Source organism: Phodopus roborovskii, unplaced genomic scaffold (assembly GCF_943737965.1).
Source record: "Phodopus roborovskii unplaced genomic scaffold, PHOROB, whole genome shotgun sequence".
In the NCBI taxonomy this organism is placed as follows: domain Eukaryota; kingdom Metazoa; phylum Chordata; class Mammalia; order Rodentia; family Cricetidae; genus Phodopus; species Phodopus roborovskii.
In genome coordinates this window covers 1664606-1670605 of record NW_026126605.1, presented here as the reverse complement: position 1 = coordinate 1670605, position 6000 = coordinate 1664606, and positions in this window count along the sequence as shown.

The following is a 6000-nucleotide window of genomic DNA, read 5'->3' as shown; positions in this document are numbered from 1 at the left end:
TCTGCCTGGAAGCCATGACTATCCCTCTCCTGCCCTGCTAGTGGCTGTTTGACTCTCTTAGACTAGTCAGGTGTTTTAGGCAGTAAAATAACACAGCTTCACATTGTTAAATGAATGAAACAAAAAGAACATAACACATCTTTGAATCATTAAAAAATTCCACAACATAAATGAATGCAACACATCTTCAACTAGTATTCCACAGCAATGAATACCTGATCTTATGTGTACTAGGCACATTTTCAAGTAACTTATAAATGTGCACTTGCCTAATTGTTCCCAAACAACACCATAAGTGTTGATATTCTTCCAATTTAAAAAATTTTAAATATTTATTTTAGTATTTTATGTGTTTAAGTGGTTTACTGAGTATATGTCTGTACACCATATACATGCTTATTATCCAAGAAGACCAGAAAGTGTCAGAGTCCCTGAAACTGGAACTGTGAACAGTTGTGAACTGAATTGAATTAAAATTACATGCTCTGCAGAAGCAGCCAACAATCATAACCACTGAACCATCTCTCTAGCTTTCCATTCTTGCCACTTTAGTCAATAGTGACACATGCTGAAGAAATTCACCTAGTCGCACCTTTGCAGGCTTCTGATCTGTTTGGTCCTGAGATGCCAAAGTGTTCCACATCTTTTCTCATACTAAGAAAATCCATTCTTTCAAGGTCCTTCAGAGGCTTGCATCATCTGACCATAATATTCATTCCTCACCACAGAAATGTGTTTGTTAATATACCATTCTGTCAAAATAGGAAAGCTAGACAGATCTAGCAACAGGCTTTAGAAGGTGATTTCCAAGACTAGAGAACTCAGCCAAGATCAACAGACTAATCCTAGATTGGACTAAAATATACAAAATACTTACTACATCAAATATTTTAATTGTGGATAGGAAGAATCTGGGTTCTGGAATGAAGTTGTGATGGAGGTTGTGGTTTGCACAGATATACCTGGTCTAGAAGCCAGTCTCTGAATTCCAACATTTATCACAGAATGAGGCTGGTGTTGAGAGCAATAATATGGTCTAGAATAGCACCTTGAGGGAGGGTTAACTGAACTGTCTGTGGATGATGCTATAGGCAACCAGAGAGAAAAAAAATGAATATTATGAAGAGTTATGATTCTGCCTTTTACCTAAAAAGAAATAAGCAAGTTTAACTTTTTTATCTTATAAGCTATTCATTTGAGAATAAAACTTCTCCTTCAAAGTCACATGATTAAGGACTTCCTGAAAGGTCCTATTTAGTGGTTCTCCTGGGGTAATTTTCATGTATTACTTCTGAACTTTTGCAAAGCACTAAGTATATTTACTTATTCAGATATGCTGAACATCTCATTCAATATGATTTTAATTTTGATTCTCTGCTATCATATTTCAATAGCAATATTTGCTTTAATGTGCCTAATCAAAAATGTTATAGGAACCTTAAACATAACAATGGGTTCATTTTAAGGGGTGAAAAACTTATGTTTTTGTGTGGAGATTGTAGTTACAATAATGCGCTCTTTAGGGACTTATAATTTAGCTATCATGATTTCATAAAAGATTTTTTCTTAGTCCTCCAGGATTAAGAATGATTTCTATGGGTAATTCTGGATTCTGAAAGTGCTCTTCTTTGCTGTAAATGGATAGTAAATAGCTTGTTAGCTCAGATTAGATCTCAGTATTGCAAGGAGAAGCACACTACTTCTTTAAAAATAGACTAATTTCAGGACACCACAATATATTCAGAGTCTGTAAAACCACAACCTCTTGATTGCTAGTGTTAGCAAAAGCTTGTTCTTTAATTATCTCTATTGCATCCAGCTTATGTTTCCTTCCAAAACCCAATTATGGCTAATAGCAGCAGTAAGATGTTCTTGTTTATAGCAGCTCATTGTGGATTTCTCTATTTGATCATCATTTGTCTCCATGACTTAAAGAATAAGGTTCAAATTGTTACTGGGCACTATGAGTTTGCCAGTGTTCACCTCACACGTGTGTATAAGTACATTTCTAATATGACTTGTATGTCTTTTTATTTTTCGTAATTAGAGGCTAGTCTACAAATGATTGAAACCATACTATTTTTTTAAGTACAAATAGCTTCTCAGTGCAGTAATTCCAGCACCTCACACCAAAGTAATATTTGAAATTTGTAGCAGAGGGATGGGAGACTTTTATTTATCCCTTCTTCCTACAAACCCATTTTCTCCCAGTGTGCTGTTCATTGCCTAATCATTTTAGTAGCTCAGATTCATAGATTCTCCTGCCGAGACAAGCAGGCTGCCTCCTAGAGTTGAATCCAGAATAATTCAGCAGTCTAATTTCTGATTTAATTTTGTTGCTCTCCAACTGTGGTATAAAGCCAGCTCTGGGAATTGGCACTTTGCCTCAATTGAAAATACTTATGTCTCTATTCTCATTCTCACAAGTCATTGTTTCCGTGATAACAAATGGGATCCTAGTGGAGAAAAGATGAAAAGGCATATGTGAAGTAAAGAGGAGAAGACAGAAATTCAAGTAGTGGCAAGCATTCCTGTTGCTTTATTGAATCTCAGCTACTTCACTGTTCAGCCTTTGGTATCTTTCTCTCCCCCTCCTCCACGGCCAACTAACATCTGTTATAGCTTTTCTTTCCATCAGGTTGACATACAAATACTAGTAAAGTATTTTTTGTTTTCTTTGAGATCTCAGGTTTAGTATAATTAAAAATGCTGTGAGCAGGTGAAAGAAGAAGGCCTTGTAGAATCTTTGCCAGAAATGCATTTTGGAGGATGTCCTCATCTCTGCTGTTGCAGACAACAATTAACAAGGCCTCATTCCCTGTCTAAGTGATAGTGATCTTAGTATCTACCAGAAGGCTACTGAGCAACCAGGAGAGATTCCCAGGGACCCTGTATTCGCATTTGTGAATAAATAGGAAGCAGCTTTTCCAGTAATAGTTATATAACAATGTAATTCAACAACAAAAGGCAGAACACATTTACCAAGATTTCTGTTTTCTGGCCATTCTGTTGATTAATGGATGAACATTACCTGTGCTGATATTTTGTTTATGCTCTAACAAATAAAGCTTTTATGGTAATTGTAAAACAATTATAAAAAAATGAAAACAAATAAAGCCTGAAGATCAGGGGGCAGATCTAGCCACTAGTTAAGCATTGAGCCCAGGCAGTGGTGGCACACACCCTTAATCCCAGCACTTGGGATCTCATATCTTTGATCACAGTACTTGGAGGGCTCATGCCTTTAATGGAGGTAAAGACAGGAAGTAATATGGCTGGATGAGGAGAGGAATATAAGGCAGGAGGAGACAGGAGCTCACTTCTTTGGCCTGAGGATTTGGTATATGTAAGAAGTCTCTATGGAACCTGGCTCCTATTCTCTGTCTGGTCTTTCAGCATTTACCCTGATACCTGACTGATGGGAGATGCCATTATGTATATATGTTTCTCATACTGGTTAATGAATAAAGCACTGTTGGTCAATAGGAAAGCAAGATAGGAGGGACTAGGAGACAAAGAGGAAATAGGAAGTAGTAAGGAGGAGCCAAGATGGAGAGTCTGGAGAAAGCAGTATGCCGCCGGCTCCCCAGTAAGAGAAATACATAGATCAGCAGAAATGGGTTAATAATTAAGATAGAGCTAGCCAATAAGAAACTAGTAACTGGCCAACAGGATAATATCAAATACAGAGTCTCTGTGCATTATTTGGGGCTGGCGCTGCGGCGGGACAAGACCATCGGTGGTGGAAAAACAATACTCGTTACACCTGACACTAGCTTTTTATTATTAAGACCAATTAAAATTCACACTACAATTTCCCTAAAATAATTGTTGGTGTTGTTTGTTTACAGTGAAGCTAAGGGGGAAAACTGAAACCCGATAAGTCCACACTGGGGATCAAAATGATCATTTATTTAAAGTTTTAGTGCATTGGGCAAATCTAGTCCTCAACTTTTCAAGCATTGAGCCCAGGCAGTAGCAATGGGCTTTATATTGCAGTAGCAATATAAAGGACTTTATATATAGATAAGGTATCACATGTGACAATTCTTAGAACACCATTTGGCTCATCCCAAGGGGAGGGTGCTGTAGTATGGGACAAGAGTTTTGAGAAGCTCTGTAGTTGGTTGGCCTTGTGTTTGGGGACATGCTGCTGGCTGGGCCCAGCAGAGTGGCAATAGGATTTTAGGGTTGGCAGGAGGCAGTGGATACTCACTGACCTCTCAACAGTTGTACAGTGGCTCCATTTTTATCGGGAAACATGAAATAATGGCATACATCTGCCACTTTTCTGGGTACACCTAGTATATTGGCCCCAGAGAGCTTTCTAATCTGGGATCACAGCCTGTGAAGGCTGCAGTAATCTCTGAACACAGATTGTATTATGTATGGTGGTGGTGGAGAAGGCCTCTGACATTTTCTTTCCTTGATTTCTTCCTGCTTCTGAGCTGATCTCAGCTGTGGGTAATAGAGAAGCAGAGATTATTTTTTTTCTTTCTATGGCACTATCCAGGATACTGCAGAATGCAGGATTTTGGCATTTTTCCTGGATACTGATGGCTCTTGTTTATTTGAATTCAGCTGTATTTTTATTGTGATTGGTGGTATGTGGGTATAGGTATGAATATGTATACTAGTAGCTATCAGTAGGGCAACTTTTTGACATGATGAATTTACTTAATTTTCAATTACTCTTTGCTGGAATCTTAGGACCAATAGTTAAATGGAACTAGTATCTTTGGAATAAATCTGACTTACTCATCATGTATTACCCCAACAAATGCTATGATTGGGTTTAATTTGGTAAATGTATATGAATTTTTGATGTCTATATTCATTAATATTTTTTGTCTTTTAATGCATTTGACTTTTTATGTTGGAAAAATTTTCCAATCATGTAACAAATTAGGAAGAGTTTTAATTCTGAGGAAAGTATTCCATAGAATCACATCATTTCTTCTTAAACACTAGGTAGAATTCATCATTGAATTTACAGAAGACTAGGATTTTTTGTGGACCCATATTTACTTACAAATTAATTTTTTTTTTGTAGAGACAGTCTTGTTCTTTAGTCTGCTTTGATAAGTTGTAGCTTTATAGGAATTTACCAGTTTCATCAGTGCCACTGAATTCATTTGCATGAAATATTACTTAAATATTTGTGTGAATTTTAATATCTGAAATGCTGTTCTGGCTTGGCATCCAGCTGTTGATTAGACTTTATATCACTTTTGGATCAGATTTTATCATTTCTAAAAATCAACTTTTTAAAAATAAATTTGTTTATTTATTTTTTTTATCCTGGCTGAATTTTCCCCTCCCTCCTCTTCTCCTAGTCCTTCTCCCACTCCCCTTCTGTTTCCACTCACCAATCCACTCCTCCTCCCTTTGTAAGTGTTTTTATTGTACAGGATTGTTTTAGCAATCCTAGACTTTGTTTCTCCATTATGAAGTTGAATATTGTTCTTCCAAGTTCTGAAAAGAATTGTATTGGGATTTTAAAAGAAATTTAAATTGAATATGTAGATTGCTTTTGGTAAGATAGCCATTTTTACTATGTTAATCCTACTGATCCATGAGCATGGGAGATCACTTCTATCATCTGATATTTTCTTCAGTTTCTTTCTTTAAAGACTTGGAGTTCTTGTCATACAAGCATTTCAATTTCTTTATTAGAGTTACACCAAGATATTTTATATTATTTGAAGATATTGTAAAGGGTTTTGATTCTCTCATTTCTGTATCAGTTCATTTATTTTATTTTATTTTATTTTTTGAGTTAGTCTTGCATGCAGCCACTTAAATAAATGTGTTAATCAGCTGTAGAAGTTCCCTGGCAGAGTTGTTGGAGTCTCTTATTTATACTACCGTATCATCTGTGAATAATATTTTGACTTTCTTCCTTTCTACATATACTCTGTGTCTGTTGAGACTTGCTTTGTGGCCAAGAGTATATGCTTAATTTTGGAGATGGTTCCATGTTGTGCTGAGAAAAGGTAT